The 20,543-nt window shown below is 44.6% G+C and overlaps 1 protein-coding gene across 3 annotated transcripts in view; it reads right to left on the reverse strand.

Annotated features, from left to right (window-relative positions):
* The window catches only part of SMAD1 (SMAD family member 1), a 42,679-nt gene extending 26,768 nt beyond the window's left edge, over positions 1 to 15,911 (reverse strand). The window contains exon 1 of one of the 3 annotated variants that reach the window (XM_064149475.1): positions 15,713 to 15,911. The gene's annotated coding sequence lies outside the window, so the exon portion shown is untranslated. Of the gene's footprint in view, positions 1 to 4,907; positions 5,149 to 14,965; positions 15,555 to 15,712 lie in introns of those variants that run through there. The other 2 variants (XM_064149473.1, XM_064149474.1) reach the window with 2 other exon arrangements.
* Between the last annotated feature and the right edge of the window lie 4,632 nt (positions 15,912 to 20,543).

Below are 20,543 nucleotides of genomic sequence, written 5' to 3' on the forward strand. Positions count from 1 at the left end.
GCCATCAGAAAGACACAAACCCCTCCCCGACCAGCAAGCTACACACAGAAGGTGTCAGCACACCCGACTCGAGACAGGATTGCAGAGTTACACTGAGTCTGCAGATCTTTTCAGATCAGTCTTTTAAGAGCTGCAGTGCTAAATGCTGTGGCACATTTACTCTCTTAACTATTATGCACTGCAATGGCTTCACAGTGTACCACTATACTCACAGTACTCTAAGCTGTAAACCATCCACTCAGTTCAAATTAATTTCTCCCTAAACCAATTCTCTAATTGGAAAGGTTCAGTTTTATTAAGCTGAATGTATAAACTACATTTCTCTGAATGATGATTATGGACTAGGACACAGGCCACATCTGCCTGCACTTCATACTGCTACTTCCCATTACTTTTATGCTAAGAATTGTATTTGAAATAATAAAGTCAGCGCAGTGGAAGATTTGCATGAGCCTGGGGCAAATTTGTTTTGTTACCTGGGCATGTGTTACACTGTTAAATGAAGTGAAACTCCATTACTGGCAGGGACTGTACCCCAGGTATGCTTTATCCTCACATGCACTGTGAAGTGCTCTATTAAAAGACTCTGCTAATTTAAAAGCCGTTTTTCCAGAGACACATGTGCTTCAAACCTGTAAGTAACAGAGTTATTCCCAGCTCTCAGACTCATGTACTCTAAACATTTCAATCAATATTCTAAACTCCCAGATTCTGCACTTTTCAAGCAAAAGACACACACAGAGGTTACCAGTTCCAGTGCTGCATTACCAAGTAATCAAATCAAGCTTTCTATTTCATATCCATTCAAATGAAACAATATTTGAAAGACTTGAGTTGAACTTCTAATGAGAATAAAAATGAAAGTCTACATCTTGATCCAAACTTCTTTCAGCATTGATAGTGGATGCAGACATGGTTCCACCTAGGCCTGTCCAATTTCTACCAAGCTACTTGGTTTTAAAGTGGTCAACCTACTTGCTGTGAAGAAGGAAAGCAGTCCTGTCTGTTAAAACTGTTTATACCCGTGCCTGAGAACACAACCCTGCCATGAGCTGACACAAGCTCTGCAAAGACTAAGGACAGCATTCAGATGCAGGCCCGAGCAGGCAGCCCATACTAACAGATTTTCTGGAGCTTTGGATCAAACTCTGCAGCGCACACAAGTCCCACTCCCATGATCACACAATCCAAAATACATTTCACCATCCCAAACAAAGACATTATCTTAGCAGTTGGCATCTCTGTAGCAACAACTGTGGCAAGGAGGAGCAGCATTAGGTACAGTAACGTAGATATGCCTGGAAGTAAAGCAGCTGAGCAGGACCTAGCCAGTCACTAGCCTCTAGCCCAGGGACTCCTGTTGAAGTCCTGACTGCCCCCACCCTCTCCCCCCCTAAAAAGGTCTAAGCACACTCCAGGCTTTGAACAAGCCACAAGACAGAGGGAAGCAAAACCCCACAGGCTGCTGTACACTACTCACACTAAGCTCCAATACCAGTATCAAGCTAAAAAAAAGGCAGCGTAGGTGGAGTTTGTGTTTCCAAGAGGCAGAGAGCGTCCACAGCACTGAGCCCTTGCCAGTACATTCCGTCTCCCTTTCTGCCACTCTTGATTTTTGCAGTGCATCATTTCCTGTATTGCTTTTGCACAAAGTGGTCTTATCAGCTGGAAATGCAAAATAAAGATTAAAGCACCGGTCAGCAGATGAGGCAGGCTGCCTCTTTCTTCCCCAACTACACGTGCCCCTCTGGCAAAGTGGGGGCTAGCATTTCCAGCAGCTGAGTGCCCTCGAAGGGGATGTGAATTCACAAGGTATGGGTGAAACACAAACCCAGGCCAAGCAACCAGACACTCCCCAAAAGGCACCCTGGAATCAGCTTAAAGGAAATTGAGTTATTACCCACTCACCAGCTGCTCTTTATGCATCAAAACCCATGCACTTTTTATTAACCCATGCACTTTTTACTATGCCTTCTGTCTGCTAATAGATGAGTTGGAATCAGCAAAGTTCTTTTAAATCACAATATGCTACTTTAACTGCCCTTCTTCACTGCTGCTGGTTTTAGGTACTCTTTGGTCTAACACACAACCCACACACGGCCTGGGAGAAGCCCAGATAAAAACTGACAAATATATATCTAGCTGTTTAGCCAGCCTTGGATCTAAACAAGTGCATGCAGGCAAAATGCCCAAGACTGAAGTTCTGTTTTTCAGGCCCTCAAAGAAGAGAGAGTTTTCCTCTGTCAGCCACACCGAGCAGACAGTAAAATATTCAACGAGACTGTTTTCAAATTCCCACAGGAGATCCCATAGGAAACTGTCCCACTTTGCATAAATGACTGTTTTTGGCAGGTGCAGAAAGAGTTAGGTCAATTAGATGATCCTCTCCCGGGCTGGGAAATAAAACTGCTAGCCCAAGTTTCAGGCAAACAAGAAGTGGCTCTAACTCTTCTATTAATCTCATGTTTCGTATTACAGGTTCAGTGATGCAAGCAAAAAGCATCCTGTTAAATACTTTGAATATACACTTGGTACAGTTAGACATAAAAAGGGGCAGGAACCACAGGGAAGAGAATGTACACAACTGTTAATGGAGAGAACTGTCCAGTCTTTGACCCGTTTTAAAATTCAGTTTATCTAGTACTTATTAGTCACTGCACCTCCTCCCAGCATACACTACTTACTGAAAAAGGTAAGGAAATAACAAGCAGAGAGGTTTTCCCTTGTTTCTTTAAAAATACTCAGTAATTGACTTTCTCTGAGAGTCCCATCTTTCCAGCAGCTCATGCGTACTCAGTACAGTACTTAGACCTTCTTTCACCCAAAACAAGCTCAGACTTTGGCCTAGAAGCCAGGGAGCTGTCACTTTACTCCTGCACGAATGACTTCCACATAACACCGAAAGGCATGTGGTCTGGGCAGCGGTAAGGCTAGAATGTGCTACGCCGGATTGGGCACCGACTTCCTCTGGCTCCCTCTTCTTGGAGCAAGCAGCAACAAAGTTTCAGTTTCTTTCGTCAGGCAGTGTGACTTGTAAAACAAAAAGGCCAGAGTCTTCTGCTGAATTCCTCTGGTTTTAATCAAAGAGTTCTTTCTTTGCAGCTCCTTATGAGAGGAGATCAGACCTTGCTCATCTTGGAAAAATGCATGGAAACCCGGTAGAAGCCTCAGTGGCATTGCAATACACGGGCAAAAAGAAAGCAAGTTTCATTTCAAAGTGCTGTAGAACTCATTAGAGAGTTTACACAGAACCTGACTTGGCTTCTCTTCTAGTGCTGAGAAGGACAAAGGGAAAGAAAAAAGAATTAACCCTTTTCTGTGTCTTCCTGGCACTGTAGAAAGCATTCAAGACAGCTGCCTTAATTCCTGGTACACACCATATTGTCTGAGCAAAGAGGAGTGCACCGGTGCTGAAAATGCTGAAGGGCTCTTTAAGACACTCTCAAATCCAAACAAAGCATTCAAAGCAAAGAAATACCAAACAAACAGCTGTCAAGAGACACACTGAATTAGCAACCATCACAGCGGGTACTTCACTGTGCCCCTCTGGGGCAGGTTCACCCACTTCACTTGTGTTGTGACCTATTCAAACTCCACACATTGTCCCACCTGGCAGAAGGAGCATCGAGGAGTGGAGGAGCAGGCAAGGAGCTCAGTCAGCACTGTTGGATCACAGACCAAGTTCTGAAAAGTTCAGAACAACTTGGAGCACTCTAGCACAGAGGCTAGGTCGGGGTGCAAGCTGCGACTTTGTGAACTGGGGGTATCCACAAAGATGCCATGACCATTCCAGCTGCCAGACTCAGTTGGAAGTCCTTCTCCAGAAGGTCAAAAAGCTGGGTAAAACTGTGGTTGTTTTTTTTTTCCCTTTCATCATCAAACTCCTGTATAACTCCCTTTTTGCACAAATCCCATTCCCTTTCCTGACTTTTTGAACTGTCTTTAAGCCAGGTGTTGTTTACAACAGTAAGAAACACACATCTGCATGGGTGTGTTAATACACACAAAGGCAGGATAACTGAAACCTCTTCCTATATTTAGATCTGTCTGGTCAGCTCTAATTGCATAATTTAATCAAAACCCTCTCCAACGGAAACACATCCATATTCATCACAGGCATCAAAGGAAACATCTTTACAAACTGTATCCTTTTAGAAACCAACACATGGTCCCACGCCACTTGTCCGATTGTTGAATTCCTCCTTTGGGAAGGGCAGGGAATTTTACTTCTTTTTATCATCTGAAAAAAGCATTTCCCTCCAATTCATCACCACGGGGCAGGAGGAACTTCCTTCACAGGTGAGATGGGAAAAATATACTGACCTGTCACTTTCAGGGATTTTTGGGTTGTTTTATAAAAGCAGTTAAAGCAGAACATTTGCAGCACAAAGGAAAACCTCTAAACACAACAAGAACAATGCCCACGGCCAAGCAGGCAGCAGCAGTTGGGAGTAAAGCTCACAAAATGCAAGATGTGTTTTGTCTTCACAGAACAGGAAGGGGGTTGCCAGTTCCAGCCAGAGCAGTGCTACAAGAAGGGATTTTTAAGGAGGGAAGCCCACAAAATGCACTCAAGTTATGCTCATCTTAAGCAAGCCACTGCTCCTAAAACCAGTTCATTTTACCAACACAGTTACATCAGCTCCATTACACCACTTCTGAAGGCAGAGATCCAGACCTCATTTATCAGAGATCAAGTAAAGATGTTAAATCACAGCTCAAGATCCCCAGTTTTAAAACAGAATGCTTCACCAAAGCAAGAAACAACAAAAACTGAGTAAGAAAAATTACTTATTCACCAAAGAAAGCATTAAGTCAAGCCTCAAAGCAGAATAAACTGATGAAAATTGCACAAGAAAAGGAATGATGTTAAAATTATTTTGTTCACAGATTAGTCCCCCACTCACCATGTACACACTTGAAATGAGAACAGTCTCTTCAGTCTGCCAGCACTGAGGATGCTTCAATGCATGTCATGAGATGCACACTTTACTTCTTTTAAAAGGATTCCTCTGTATTTCCTCTTTCTTGCCTTAATTGCAAAATCTAAGGAGACATTTTTTGCCTGTAAGTGACCTCTGAGGCACTGTATCTTCACCATGCCTTTAGAATGTCAAGAGACAGAGGCAAAGAGCTACATTAAATTTTATGAAGCGCCCTGCAATTCACAACTACCACTCTGGAGAGAGAAAGTGTTTAAAGATGATACAGCCTTCCAAGCCAAGTTTATACAATCCTGAAACAAACATCAAGATTTCCCAGATTTCCACCATCCAATGAAACAATTGTTTAATTACAGCATGCCATTAGTGGCCCTCTGAAAACCGGGACTGGACTTCAGATGACACAAAATCTAGGCTGCTCCTGCAGTAAGCAGTAGCTGCAGTATCACATTGCAGCAAATATTTCCAGTCTTCCCAAGCCACCTAAAGTCATCAAACCCTTTACAAATGGAAGCAGTCAAGACCAGTGTTTAGAGATACCCTTTAGCTTACACAAGAAAATTAGACTCTTCAAAAATTACAGTTTACAGGCAAATATAAATGTATAGGGATCCTCCTGATATTAGGTCAAGGGAATCTTTGCTTTGTGTTTAAAACACCCCAATACACACAGACCTGGGTGGATCAAAGCCTTTACTGGCCTGTGAGGTACAAGTTTGTGCTTTGCTACACTAAGAACTGCCTTCAGCAACACCCCAGTGTAATCCTAGAGCAGAGTATGCTCTATATTAAAAAAACTGTTCTCATGGAAGAATAAAGCTATTGACAGACACACAACTACAAAGGCACTGACACAGTCTCTTACTTTTACAAATGTCTTCACCTAGACAATTACTCTATGGAACCAAAGAACAACTGTGGTCCAGCTGAAGTCCAGGCATTAGATGCACCAGCTCTCTCCTCAACTGGCAGGCACACTTGGAAAAGAACAGTATCACATGTTACTGTGGTCAGAGGCAAACAACCTACCAGACAACAGCTGGTTCACCAATGAAGCCTAAAAGCTCCATTCTCAACAGTGTTTTAATCCAAATAAGTCTACTGACTGCAACTGAATTTGCTATCAGTGCATTCTGCTGTCATATCTAAGCCAGTAAAGCCCTGTTGGCAGAGGTACAGTCATGGTGAGCGCTGGACTGCTGCTCAGGAGGCACAGCTCCCGTTTCCTTAGAGCAAGCCTCTTCTTCACATCAAGCCTCACCCTCTCCTGCCAACAACTGCAGAATAAAGCTCTTGAAAGCTGCAGATTGAGAGGTGGACATTAGACAAAGAACACTGTAGAGGTGACCACTGGTGGCAAACATCTGCCAGCAGGATGGCACCAACAGAGCTCTGTGAGAGCATGTGCTGTTACCCCAATACCCTCACACCACAGAGGAAGCAGGCAGGCAGTCACTTGGCCAAAAGAAACTTTCCCTGAGCAAGAAGTGATGACCAGTGTGGAGCCAGAGGGCAAAGGCACTGGGGCTGAGCCCAGGGCACACACCAGGCACTGACTGCAGACAACAAGAGTGCCTCCTAATTACTGCTGGCAGGCAATGCCTGAGCACAGACCCAGCAGTCACAGACAGACTTTTCCCGTTCTAAGAGCACAAAACGAGAGTGTGCTCGTACGTGAGGAGCCAGAGATCCAAAAAGTGCAGGATGAGGCAAAAGCAGCTGTCACAGCCCTCTGCCAGCACATCTGCAGAATTTCACGGCAAACTGTTTTCTCATATTCCTGAGATCAAGGCTTTGGAGGGCTTTGTACAAAGACTTCAGCCCACAGATAGGGACTGATAGTTCATAGAGCACTTGGGAACCGCATAGCTTGAAAGGAAGTGGGAGATCTCCTCCTCCGTGGCTTACTGGGCATACGGAAGTCTTAGAGCAGGAGAAGAGGGCTGTAATCTACCCATCTGATCCTCCGCTTATCGGCCAGCTCTTTATGACTTCGGAAGAGGAATGAAGCCCACATAACGAATTAGTCAGTTCCATTTCCTTATCTGCAGGCTTTTTTTATTACCAGAGCCTATATGGATTCTGCAGATGGAATTTTCATTCCCCCAGAATTTTTTAACAGTTTAAAGCTTCAGAGTTCAGGTTTTGCAGAGTTGCAGTACTGCAACCTTACAGCAAAACTATTTCCCAAACACCACATGCCCTGCAGGGTCAGCAGCAGGCTAGCTAAACCAGCCACAATGCTTCCCAAATTTTCCACTGCTGCCTGCTGCTGCTCAGGCACAGCTGTCCCCGAGTACAGACGACAGAAGGACTTCCAGATCCAAAGTGAGACTGCAAGGATGAATTTCCAGGACTTGCAGTTTTCCAGGACAACATATTTCTAAGCTGAAAGAGCACGTAAAGATTTCAGACTCCTTGTCTTTAAGCTGGCAAGCCAGATGCTTTAATTCTGGGGCTGAAACCAGCATTCCCTGAGACAGCAAGCCTGCAGGCTCTGACTGCTGGCTGGCCTGGAGGATTGAGAGCCCTCATGTCCCAAGTTAGAGGAAAAAAAGAAGCTAGGCAGAGGTGTCTATATTCAGAAACGAGACTTCAGCCACATAGGACTGCCACCAGCACTCACAGTTCTCAAAGGCTCCCGATTCACAAACCATAGGAGATGCATCGGCCCTGAGCATGAGCAAGAGTCATCACTGATAAAGTAGTGGGGACAAGGGCAAAGGGAAGTTATCCAGCAAACTGCAGTAAGCAGCCCTGCAGTGCTGATGCCAGTTGTGCCAGGTGAAGTTTTCTGCACAGCACAAAATTTCAAAGGAGTTTGTAGCCAAGCCAGAGGAGAGAAAAACAAAATTACAGTCAGGTTCCCAAGGGTCTGGATAGTTCCTAGGTGTAGTGGAAGGCTATGAGGAAATTTAATAAGAACCTTTCTCCAGCACTAAGAAAAATAGCTGAAGTTTGTGGTTTAAATTTGCAGACAGTCTAATTCCTTGAAGTTAAGAACTATTTTACAAAGACACGATGTTTGAAGATGTTAAGCAGCTAGCAGTAACAAGAGTGACCAAGGGGGTTTTAACACCCTGACCAAACTGCTTTCTACATTTCTTCTGAGAAACGTGGATCGAAAAGCAATCATTTCCAAGTGACTTATGAAGTGGTGCAGAACCCAAGAAAGCCACAAGCATTGGCTTACAGCAAGCATCAGCTTTGGGTGCCCTAACTGCCTTCGTGTGCAGTGATTTCTGGTAACAGCAGCCTGCTTTCACAGAAGAGCTGAACGGATTTAATAGTTACCTCTTCTCTCATTTCTCGATAACACTGATGACAGTACCTTGTCTGTCAGCTGTTTCAAGCTGTTTCCTCTAGAGAGGAAAATAAAGTTTCTAGTACAAAGCAGTTAAGGTTGGAGACCATTCTGCATGAGGAAAACTACTTTATTCTGTCTCATACAGAACATGCACTAGATGTGCTCTGCTCGTATGTTTGCATTAAGCTAGAAAAACATTTCCAATACAGCCTGCAGTTTACACTAGCAAAACAGCACTTGACCAGGAAAGCTTGTTCAAGTGTTCCTCCCCATCCATCCTCCCTCAACCCCCATAAAATACACTGGATCATTAATCATTGTCGTCTTGCTGCCAATATAACTACACTGGGGCTTTGTGACTGACGTAACTGTTGGCAGCCTAGCCTCACCATGCTAATCACCAACATAAGTATCTGGGAAAAGGCCCTGTAAATTAGACCTTTCCTTGGCAAGCATATTAAGGAAGTCTTCATCTGGGAGTACCACAGTACTGGTTTATAACTGGCTACCTCCAACAGCTGTCTTGGGCCAGCGAGGTCACAGGTCCACAAGCAGATGAGCAGCTCTAATAGCTTGCTCCTACCCTGAGAGAAAAGGTTCCCCTTCACTCCCGTGTGCCAGATTTGGTACTGGAACATCATTTCCTCTCTGCTTGCAGTCTGTCAGCTCATTCACCCTCTCCACCTGGCAAAAAACAACAACAGAATGTTCTGCAGAACAGCTGGATCAGCTCAGAGCAGGATGAGCACCAAAATCAGCCGGCCAGCCTACATGAAGAAATTTGTGGCTGGGGTTGAGGGGAGCCAAACTGTTAGAAGAGTTCTCCATCTTGTGGAGCTGCCACCTCCTAATTTCACATGATATCCAGGACAATGATTAGCTCACACTCAGACATAATATTTGCAAAGCCCCTTCTCACATCCAGAGCAATGAGCTCTACCCTAGCTGGGTCTGAAGAACCAAATGCTCCAACAAGCACTTCCCTCTCTGCTACCATTATCTTCTGCTCTAGGGAACCAGACAAGCAGATTTAGGAAAAAGACTCCAGAGAGTTTTGAGCCATGATATTCCTAGATGAAATCTAATATGACACATGACAGAACTATAATTATATTAAGTTTTAGAGTTAATAAAGACAGAGACTTTTCCTTTAGCTGCTACCTCCAAGTAGAAGCACTTAACACTGACACTAGCATGAACAATAAAGGACCTGGAATGAAGTATGTCAGACTGCAAAGCCAGCAGCAAGCAAAAATGCACAAGAGAAAACTGCAACAGCCAAGATGGCAATCTATGTGCCAGCCAGGTTTGCCAAGACCTTCAGCAAGGCCAAAATCCACATTCCGCACATCAGTGCAGCTATCACAGCATTCACCAGGTAACTAACAGCACAGGCACAAAGACAGAGCCAGTGTCTGTTCTATCTACCTCCTCAGAGATAGAAAGACAGAAGTGGAAACTGGAACAGTGTTAAGAGCATATCAAATTTCACAATGTAGCATTTACTCACCAAGAGAAAGACCCTTCATCAAATAGAGAGAGTTTATTGAACACCAGACAGTTTTAGTAGCTTTCAGGACCTGCGAGCAAAATTCACACTCCTAGGCAGGTGCCAGTGGCCTAACCTGAAAGTAACATCCTTGTTTCGTCAACACAGCTCAGAAAGCCTTGGAAAAAAACAACTGGCCAACAGTCAGCAAAGATGTTCTGCAAAACTAGCAACATTTGGTTTGCAACATCTTGGGAGGGCCAGAAAAGGAGACAGAGTTTAAAAAAAAAAAAAAACAACATCAAAACAAAGAATCCCAACCCACTTCTGCTGTTCTTTAGCTTTAGAATTTACAGGGTGTACACAGAATCAAACCGCTAAGTGAAGCAGCTGGAGACATCAGGTCCACGCCACCTCCCACCTTCTCTCTCTGTCACACACACACACTTCCAAATTTGTCTTGGAGAAAATCTGAGCGGCTTTTCTCCACTGCCTCAGGAAACACAGCTAGTTACAAGCCACATGCTTGCTCAATATGGCAGTTCTCACTAGTCAGATAGGGGAAAGTCAGTAAGCACATTTAATTACTCCCATGTCAACATCCAAATGAAACCTAACAGATACAAAGGTGAAATATATTGGTATAATAAAAGTCAAATATGCAACTCATTAACAGCATCTGACCAAACAGCAGATGTTTCCTCCTGCTATCACCCTTAGAAACACACTTCAGCGGAAGACGCAATTTGTTGCAAGATGACTCTCCAGTTATTTACTTCATCTTTAACCAAAACTGACATCATGCTTTTAAGCATTTAAGTATTTGTATGTAAACAGTTACCAGGTACACACACCTTGATAAATGTACAGGCTCTTCTCAACTATATATAGGTTTAGTCTACCTCTATCTGATCCAAATAATTTAACTTGCAACAGCAGTAACTGCTAGGTTAGGCATTCACACAGCATGCCTCTGCCTAACCTCACATACCTAACAACACCAGAATAAGGTATATTTAACAGCCTCATGTCCTGGTTTCATCACACTGCATCAGGCAGAATGCTGCTATTATTGTCAATGCTTGAAATAAGAAGGCTGACATGACTTATAAGAAAAATATCCTAGTGAATCAGTCTTTCATGTAAATACAGAAGAATAACATGTTAATTCCCACTACTGAATGAAGTGAGGATAAGCAAGCACAGGTATGATCAGCTATGGTCACCTGCACACCCCCAAGGTTTCTCTGAATTCATAACAAAAGATTTTGACCTACTACCTAAGTGTCAAGCATCACCCCAGGGTGCACAAATGCTTTCATCTACCCAGAGAAGTTTTCAAATTCTTGCAACTTCTGTAGAAGAAACTCTGCAGCACTGTGAATGCTGAAATCCAACTACTACTCATGCACAAATCTGTATGAATAAGATGCATTTTCAGCTTCCCCTCCAGTGACAGCTCCAAGTACTGAAAGAAGATCTAGAGAGAAATAACTGTATTGTTCATAAGCAGAACAGATCCTTCCCCACTCTGACATCACAGCTGACCAAGTTTGTCATCAAAACATAAACCAGAAATCTAAAAGACAAAAACAAATCAAAAATGAAACATTAGCAGAATTAACCATAAGGCAATTTGTGAAACTTGATTTTCATTTTCACAGATTTTATGGCTCTCTTCAGCAAGGTAGTTTCATTTACTCACCTGCACTGACACAGCAGAAGAGGGCCCATATCCACATTTTACAAGACACTACACCCAAAAGTGAGCTTTAATTCTTTTATCTGCTGCTCAGAAAGCAGATCAGCTGAAGCACACGTTGAGATGCAACTGAACCTGGAGACTAATGGATCTAGACATCATTTATTTTCTTTGCTTCTCCTGTATTCCCAAAATTATTTTCTTAGTTACATTTGTGACTAAAAAGAAGAGATGTGCGTTCATGGCTGGGAGAAGGTCAGGAGATTCAGGGCAGAGAGAGTTCACACTGGTTCAGGTATTAGGAATTGGTTCAACCACTAATACCTGCAGAACTGAAATCACTGAGCAGCACACTGACTCGTAGGAAGAAGAAAATGGAGTTTTGGCACAACTTTCCTGGAACACTTCATAGTGATTTTATCAGCAGAGACCTAGGATGCTTAGTATCTAATAGACATTTTACTGTCTGTGTCATGCTACTTTCTAAGCTACTTAGAGCAGCAACATGGACCTGAAGCCACGGCTGCCTTTGCTAAGAGAAAGAGAGTGATCTATGCCAACCCACATTCAAAACTGCAGTCTCTGTTCCAAAGTAAGTTTGGACATATAGTTCAAGATATGACTCAGAAGCTCTGTCTTATACAAGAACTCAGAACTGCAGGAGTATTTTGACAGGCAGCTACAGACTTCAGCAGGATAAAAATACTAAGGGAAAAAGCCAAGCCCAAACAATTAGCTTGTTTGCCCCTCTGAGGTCTGACAGCACAGTCTGCAGGTGAAGTCCAGCTGATTCTGAGGCTTGAGAAAGGCTACATAAAATTCACAGACACTCAAAACCAACCACTTCCACACACACTCCTCCAAGCTGCACATGCCTTCATCTAGTTCAGTTGCTAATGACTGACAGAAAGAGATTAAGAGTCAATCAAAATTGATTCAGAATTTATTCTCCTGGGCCACAAGTTTTAAATTTCCACTACTCTCTGCATAACTTAAATAGTAATCACGGTGCTCTCTTTATTTGGTTCTTAAACCACCCATAACTGAAGCACAATGGGACATGTCACAGGCACTTGCTTCGCTGCCCTCATAATACGGTTTAATTATGATGACTGAACTAACGGGCTCACATCACAGACTTTTACAGGTTGACCCTGTGTCATCCTGATGTATCATTTTGCACCAGTTCAGTGCTGTAAATCAATTTAAGATCTCCAGCAGGTTGAAAAGGCTGGTAATGATGCTTTCTCTGCAGTCTCTGGGGACTCCACATTATACACAACTTACATTATTTATAAAGCCGAGATGATGCCTCCATTAGGCTTGTGAGGCTACTTCGAATGAGCTTTTATTTTACACACGTAACCTGGGCTTCACAGAGCAGAACACTGGCTACTCGTAACATGCAACGCATTCATGTTTCAGTTTAAAACAAAGTCATAACCCCTTCACATTTTTACATTTAATTTTGTATACCAAGCAAAGAAACTCATTATTTAATCCAAGTCATTTCCTGGTATTCAGAAACACAAGTAGTGCTTTTATTAACCTCTGCATTGCTTTCTTTAAGTTCAAATTAGAGAGGAAAAGCAAATATTAGGCTCATTAGGTGTCAAACACTTGATTTGCTAGTTAATATTTGTACAGAAACAGAAAGATCTCCAGCTGTCTGTTCAGCTACTGCTCTCAAATATATGGGATCATCACCTCTTCAAAGGTACACAAGAAGGCAAGCAGAACAGGGCAGAATAGGAAAAAAATGTATTTGATTACATACCCAATGATTGCTGGGGTCAAACCCAAAGCAAGGACAAATACCTACCCTTAGGGTAACCTGATCATGCCTTCAACTGATCCTCTCTGGTAGCTGTGGAAAGATTCTGCATCACTCAGATCAAGGGAAAATTCTCTCAAGAGCCTACTCACAGTCTGAAGTAAATTGCAAATTCCATTCCTAAGACCAGAGAAAAAACCTCAAAAACAGTCTATACATCCTTCACTTTCATAGTGATGCTCCTCCAGTCACAGTGAAGAGAGTACTCAAAACATGCACTGAATTCCAATCAGAACCTCTAAAAGAACCTTCCTAGCACTTCTCTCCGGCTCGATGGCAAAACAAAATGAGTATTAATCAGTTGCCACTACCATGCTCATCTCCCATAATTCATCAGAGTAATTGCTGACAAGCAAAAGAACAAAATGAAGTCAACATTAACACCTCAGGTTCCCTCACGTGATTTGCTCCTATTGTTTGACAGGACAAAGTGCAGACACTTAGCCAGATGAAGACCAGCAGAATTACAGACACATGCCTGCGAAGGAAAGTGGTCTCTGTGGGCTGGGTCAGCGACAGTTCTTAGTCTTATTTTTGAGTGCTGCTTAGAAACACATACAACTATCAGGAGGGGAAATAAGTTTTCTCCCTTCTCCTTTGCATGCTAAAACTATCTGACCTATCAATCCTGACATGTTTGAGAAAGGCTTTTCCCTAAACATGCCAGTTTCAGATGCGGTACCTTTAAAAGCCGACATTCATTAGGCGCTGACACGCTTCACGCACTGATCTCTCCCATTTGCTTGTAGCTAAAACTCACATCCCCACTCCTCCCCACCTGGATCTAACACCACTCCTCCTTCCCCAAATAAAACTGTTACTTTTTTACACCCCCTGAAATTCTCTAAAATACATCAAAATAATGATAATTGTTCGGACTAAGTTTTAATTATTCAGATATCATAAAAGAAAACTGTAAGGTCAGACCACGTATCTCCTTCAGACTGACCTAACAAAAGAGCAAGCACAGCAATCCTTCCTCAGTCAGAACTCCCATTGATTTCACTATATATATATATATATATATATATATATATATATATACATTTAAAAAACTACCTCAGGATTTGGCCCAGATCCTTCAAATGCATGACTGAATACTTCCACACGGGTAAATTTTAATAAACTTTAAAGATCTGTATTGAGGATAAGATTAATTGGACGTAGAGCCCGAGTTTAGGAAGAAACTACACTGAGGAAGGCAAAAATCTCATGCATCCAAATCTTCTAAAAGGGACAAGGAAAAAAAATAAGTGAACTTTCCTTGACCTCTAAGCACAGATTTGTCATTAAAGAAAAAGGGGGGGGGGGGGGGGGGGGGGGGGGGAAGGGGGGAGAGTGGGGGAGGGGGGAAGGAGAGGAAGGGGGCTGCGGGAAGAAAGGAAGCGGGGGAAAAGCCCCAAACAGTAAACGGAGAGGACTAGAGAAGAGACGCGGTAGAAGGCGAAAGGTTTTCCCTCCCCACTCAAAAACAAAGGAAGGCACTTGCCCAGTCTGGCCGGGGCTCCACCGCGTCCCCCCGGCGGGGCGCACAATGGGGCCAGGGCCGGGCGGCGGCTGCAGCAGAGCCCCGCGGCCCCGGCGCGGTGCTCGCCGAGAAGCAGGAGGAGGACTTCCCGGAGGAGGACGGCTTCCCGGCAAGGAGCTCTTCTCCCTCCCTCCCTCCCGCCGGGCCCGACGCGGCACCTACCCACAAACTTCCAGCCGGGAGCAGCGGGCGGGGAAGCGGCCCCGAATCTCCGCCGGGCTGCCGGAGGGACGCCGCCATCATGCCGGGGAGAAGAGGAGGAGCGCGGCTCGGCTACCCGCACCCTGCCCCGGAGCCGGGGACCACCCGGGGCTGCGGAGAGGGAGGAAGGAAGGAGGGGGGAGGAGGAGGAGGAGGGCGGCGCGGGCACAGCGGGGAGAGGCGAGGGGACGCGAAGTTGTTACCGGCTGCCGGGTGGTGAGGGGGCCGGGGCAGGCGCGGTGAGGAGGGGGAGCCCCGCGCTGGCGTTGCCTCCGCGCCTGGATTGATCTGGTCTGGCTGGCGTCAGGCAGTCGGAGCCGCCCAGCCGCCGCTCGCCCCGCTGCCAGCGCTGCCGCTGCTCACCGACACACACGGGCCCGCCAAGGGATCCTCTCCAAATTACCGCCCCCGCCGCGCCCCGCCAGCGCGCCCGGGTGCCGGGCTGCAGTTACCCCCAAACCGCGTCCCGGAGCCTCGGCCGCGGCTGGCGGGGCTCTGAAAGGCGCGGTGTGAGATGCTCCGGCTGCTGGGGCTTGAACGCCTGAGACTCGCAATGAAAGTTCTTTGCCGCAGCCTTCTGACTGAACTGGGTTTGATCCGACTCATGCCCACGGCTGATTCAGCCCCCGCTTCAGTCTGTTCTTGTGCTGAAGTCATTGCTGCAATATCTCCCAAAACCAGACCACTCTTTATCCCCAGGTGCTTTACCTGCAGGCCTCATCCTGGCCATAGGTGCTGTTGCAGTTACTCCTAATTGATGCTGGTAAACCTATTAAGGTCCATGAGGCTTCTTATGCAATCAGATATATAGTAACGAAGTCACACCTCTAAAGTGATCCTGAGCTCCATCCCAATCTGGAAGCCTCTGATGGAAAGTAGCTCTGTCTGAACTCTCACAGCCCACTTGCGGCACTGTAAGACCCTTGCTTACTGTGTTTACAGGAACCGTGCTTAAAGGAATTTTTACAGCTCTCAGGTGAGCGTAGGATTGAACTGAAACCAATTCTTCAACAGATACTTTGGCTTTTACCCAGTCATCATTCCTGGAAGGAGATATGAGGTAACAAGTGCAAGGTGTTTCTACATGGCAAGATATTATGATACACCTCTACGAGCATCATTACATCTCTGTACTTATGCCAGTAAATAGTCAGGTGTATATGAAGTTCTAGGTATGGTCTTTATCTCATTTTAAAACCCACCAAAACCGAGGCTCAGAGAGATTGAGGCCCTGAGAGTTTTACCATATGAGGAGTAGTGCTGGACTTAGCTACCTGCCCACTCAGGTGCATTCAAATCTGAAGGCTCAGACCTGGCTTGCCCAAGATCACAGAAGCAATGTGACAACAGCAAAAATTAGCCAGTTTTATAGCTGAGAGGTTATCAGCACTACTTTCTAATTTGACAGTCTAAAACCTGTCTATTTGTCATATAAACACTACCTAGATTGCAAACAGGCATGTTGTCCTACACTTAGGTGGCATGCTACAACAGAAGCATGGTGAGGAACTCAGAGAACCACAGAATGACAAGGGTTGGGAGGGACGTCTGGAGATCATCTAGTCCAGACCCACTGCTGACACAGGTTTACACAGAGCAGACTACACAGGAAGGTGTCCAGGCAGGTTTTGAATGACTACAGACAGAGAATTCACCACCTCTCAGGGCAGCTTGTTCCAGTGCACCATCACCTTCACCACAAAGCCCCTGCACATGATTAGATGGAACTTCCTATGTTTAAGTTTGTGACCTTTACTTCTTGTCTTGTCACTGGGCCCCACTGAAGAAGGACTGGCCCTATTCTCCTGACACCCACCCTTTAAAGCTTTATAAGCATGGAGAAGATGCCCTCCAGTCTTCTCCAGGCTAAAAAGCCCCAAGTCCCTCAGCCTTTCTTCATAAGAGAGATGTTCTAGTCACCTAATCTCCTTTGTAGCTCTTTGCTGTACTTTCCTCTACAGAATGATGCCACCTGTATTGATAGGGGAAGGCTGGAATAAAATTAGTATTTTACTGCTTAAGTTTGGAATGTTGAATGATCCAAGATGGTAATCATCTTTAACTTCTATTTAATGATTGTAATGTACACAGCAGGTAAACTTATGTGCAACCATAACCAAATACAATGCAGCACTGGGCTGCAGATATAACTGGTAAAAGTTAATCTCAAGACAGACTAAATTGTCTTTAAATGTTGCCAGTGTAGTGAAGATGTTTGCAAGGAAGATGCAGAAGAAACATGATATTGTTACTGGCTTTTGTGCTGTGGTAGTGTTTAAATCAGGGCCAAGTGTCCTGGTTCAGGAGTAGTGGATGCAGCAATAGTATCTGCCCCAAAAGCTTGGCAGTCTTGGAGAGAGAGAAATACATGGAGAAGGCCTTGTCCTGAGCTCTGCTCTGCTCTGCCCTGCCCTGCTCTGCTCTGTGGGCTGACTTGGCAGGACTGGGGCGGGTGGTAAGCTCCATCCACTGGATCCTCATGGCTGGAGTATCCAGGGCATGATTCACACTAAGCAGATGTGACAAGAAGATGATTAGGGAAGCACTGCAGTTTGTCAGGTGTCTTGTTAGCACCACGTTCCTCCTGCTTTTGTTGCTGTTAGGGCTGACTGGTTGCTTTGCTTCGGCATGAGAGAATTCAATTATCTTCTGCTTACACTGAGGCTTGGGGAGGATCACATTAATATGCTCCTTTACCTAAAAAGGGCTATAAACCAGCCTGGTGTGGCCTTCTGCAGATATTTAATAACCAGAATGGTTGCTCTGGAGAAGGCTGGCTAGAACTGGCTTCGGACAAATCATTTGTGTGAGAAGGCTAGAGGGCAAGCAGAAACAGTGTGCCATGGTCACATCTGCTGTGAGGCTTCCCTGGCTGGGCTCTTTGGGTACATAACCAAGGAAAACTTCAACTCTGCTGCCTACTTTAGGAGCTCCAGCTCAGAGCTAACTCTCCAAACCCGTTACTCTGTGTGTGAGCAGTATCAGCACTGTCTCACTTGTACATTCACCACTTCTAACTCCATCAGCTACTTTTAATATACTCTAATTAAGCCTCATTAGCATCTGCCTAGCTTTTCTGATTAACATGATGTCCTGCTTAGTTACTGGCTGGGGCTAAGCCACAACACATGAGGAAACTGCAAAAAGGAGAGCCAAGGGACACGTACACTTGGGTATCTAGCTTGATGCTACAACAGCATTCCTCTTGTGCACTGTACTGAAACTGTGCCACCTCAAGAGCTGACAGACATCTGTTCTTTCTTTACCTTGCAGCTACATGATCATTCAGACTAGCACAAGGAAAATGGGCTGTGAGGCTGGGGCAATGACAAAAAAGAAGCACCATCCCCCCTGTTACTTTAAATAAGGCTTCTGCCATAAATCCATCTGCAGATACCAGAAAGGGGGTTTGATCAGATTGAGTAGTCATTCATTTTTGTCACCCTTGAGATGGTGACATTCAGATCAGAAGTCATTAATTTCCAGCCAACACTGCCAAGATCCTTTTTAAAAGTTATGAATCCACACAGGGCACTCCCTTATCTGCTTTGCTGGTTGTTTTCTCTATAGACTCTGACTTAAGGACTTTGCTCCAGCAATATTACATTGCTGGTAAAGAAGGGAGGTTGCTTTCTGTTCTGACAGCTAATGACATGCTGCCACGAAACACACGATTCCTGCCCACAGTACTGCACCAGCATCCTATTTCCTACAGATAAAACTCTCCCTTTGGATTGTGCCTGCAGCCACACAAAAGTGTTTGAAGGTAATTTCACTTTCTTCTGGTGATCACCTCAGCAAGAGATAATGGACTTCTTGTAACCAAACATTATTGGATCTTTTAAAACTAAATTTCTCTTCAGTTGCTCAGCTGAAAAAAAAGATCTACATAACTAGAATAACCTAGCTCTAGTACTGGTTTCCTGGAAGACACCACTAAGATTAATCTTATCTGCCATTTTAATTACTGTTTTCAAGTTCTTACAGTCCTTGTTCCATTTGCATCTTGTTGCATAAACCACCAGAGCATGATACATTAAAATTTATTCAGTCAGGTGGCAAATACGAAATTAAAGCTAATAACTCTATGAGAAAAGAAATCAAAGGTGGTTTGGCAATCCTGAGCTCTTAATACTTGGTGGCTTGGTTGCACTGGCTCTACAACCAGTGCACTAATGACTGCTGCCCAGCAAGTGGCTGTGTGCCCCAGTTCACTGTGCAGGGCTGGGAAGAGCCATGGCTGGGCAGTTGCACTAGCACCCATTGGGTAAAGAGGCCTTGGGGTAGCACTGGGCTGGGGCGTGGATGAAGGTTGGGCACATCATGGTAACTGGCTGGATATGGAGCTCTATCCCCTTCTTTATACCCAAAAAGGAAATAAATGCATCACATAATTGGAAGACCAAGAAAATCATGTATATTGTGTCAAAATGCATCCCTTTAGTTCTATCTTTTGCTGATACTTTGTGAAGAAGTGCTCAGGCCATTTAACACAATGATTAAAACAGAGAAGAAAAAGGCACTGAGTCTTATTTTATTCCCTGTATAAGTGGCCCTTAGGCAATTTAGAAACCTCTTTTTGAATGTTCCAAACTAGTGCAAGCCTCAGTCCTGTTGTCTGAGTTCACTGTCACTCTTGGCTACATAAGTCAGTGGTAGAGGAGTCCCACCCTTCCTCCTCCACAGCGGCAGCTCGTCCCTAACTCTGTGTCACCCACCCGCCTTGCGCTGGCACAGTTGCTGGTGCAGCTGCGATCTCAACAGGCCTAGGGAATTGATCTGGCTGGGGAAAACAAATGTTTCAGGGGCCAAGCTCATTTTTAATTTGGATCAGTTCCCTGATCATTGTGTGATTGTCCAAACCCTTGTGTGCAGGAGTGCAGGAGAAGGAGGAAGGTGGGAGAAAGAGTGAACTTATCTTTCTGATAGTGTTATTTGCTTTAGCCAGTTTAAAGTGGTTATGAAACTGTGATGGACTCAGTGAGCTTTCTTTAACCAGGGAAAAATACATTTGCTTTGAGCATAACTGCAAACATGGTTTTAGAATAACTACACTAAGCTTCGGAGCAGGGCTCACTGGTGAGTAACAGAAGACTAAAAGGAAGTGCGATAAGACTGAGGAATTCAGAGAGCCAGTGCGATCACTGCGTATTAGAAAAGGCAGCTGCTGGATACTGCATTATATGGTAAAAAAAGAAAAGCTTGTTGCCCTTCCACTGATCGTGAACCACCAGAGGCCAAAGAATCACAAGGACACCACCAGAAGTTATTAATTGCTTTTTCAAAAGGCAGAGTTGTGTCTGGCTGGCTTAAAGAAGCTGGTACCTGAGCACTGGGAATGGCTGCATTCCCATGGCATTTTCCAAAAGTTTTTCTTTGCTCTGCTTAAGGTGTGGAAGAAACTTAACTCTGTAGAGTAAGCAAATCAGCATTTAATTTGTCATCCCAAGGGGTTGGTTTGGTTGTGAGTTCTCAATAACAGGCAGCCCTGACAATAAGTGTGTGTGCATTGAATTTGTTTCCATTTGCACTTGCAGCA

The sequence above is a fragment of the Pogoniulus pusillus genome, chromosome 10 (genome assembly GCF_015220805.1).
Source record: "Pogoniulus pusillus isolate bPogPus1 chromosome 10, bPogPus1.pri, whole genome shotgun sequence".
NCBI classification, from domain to species: Eukaryota; Metazoa; Chordata; class Aves; order Piciformes; family Lybiidae; genus Pogoniulus; species Pogoniulus pusillus.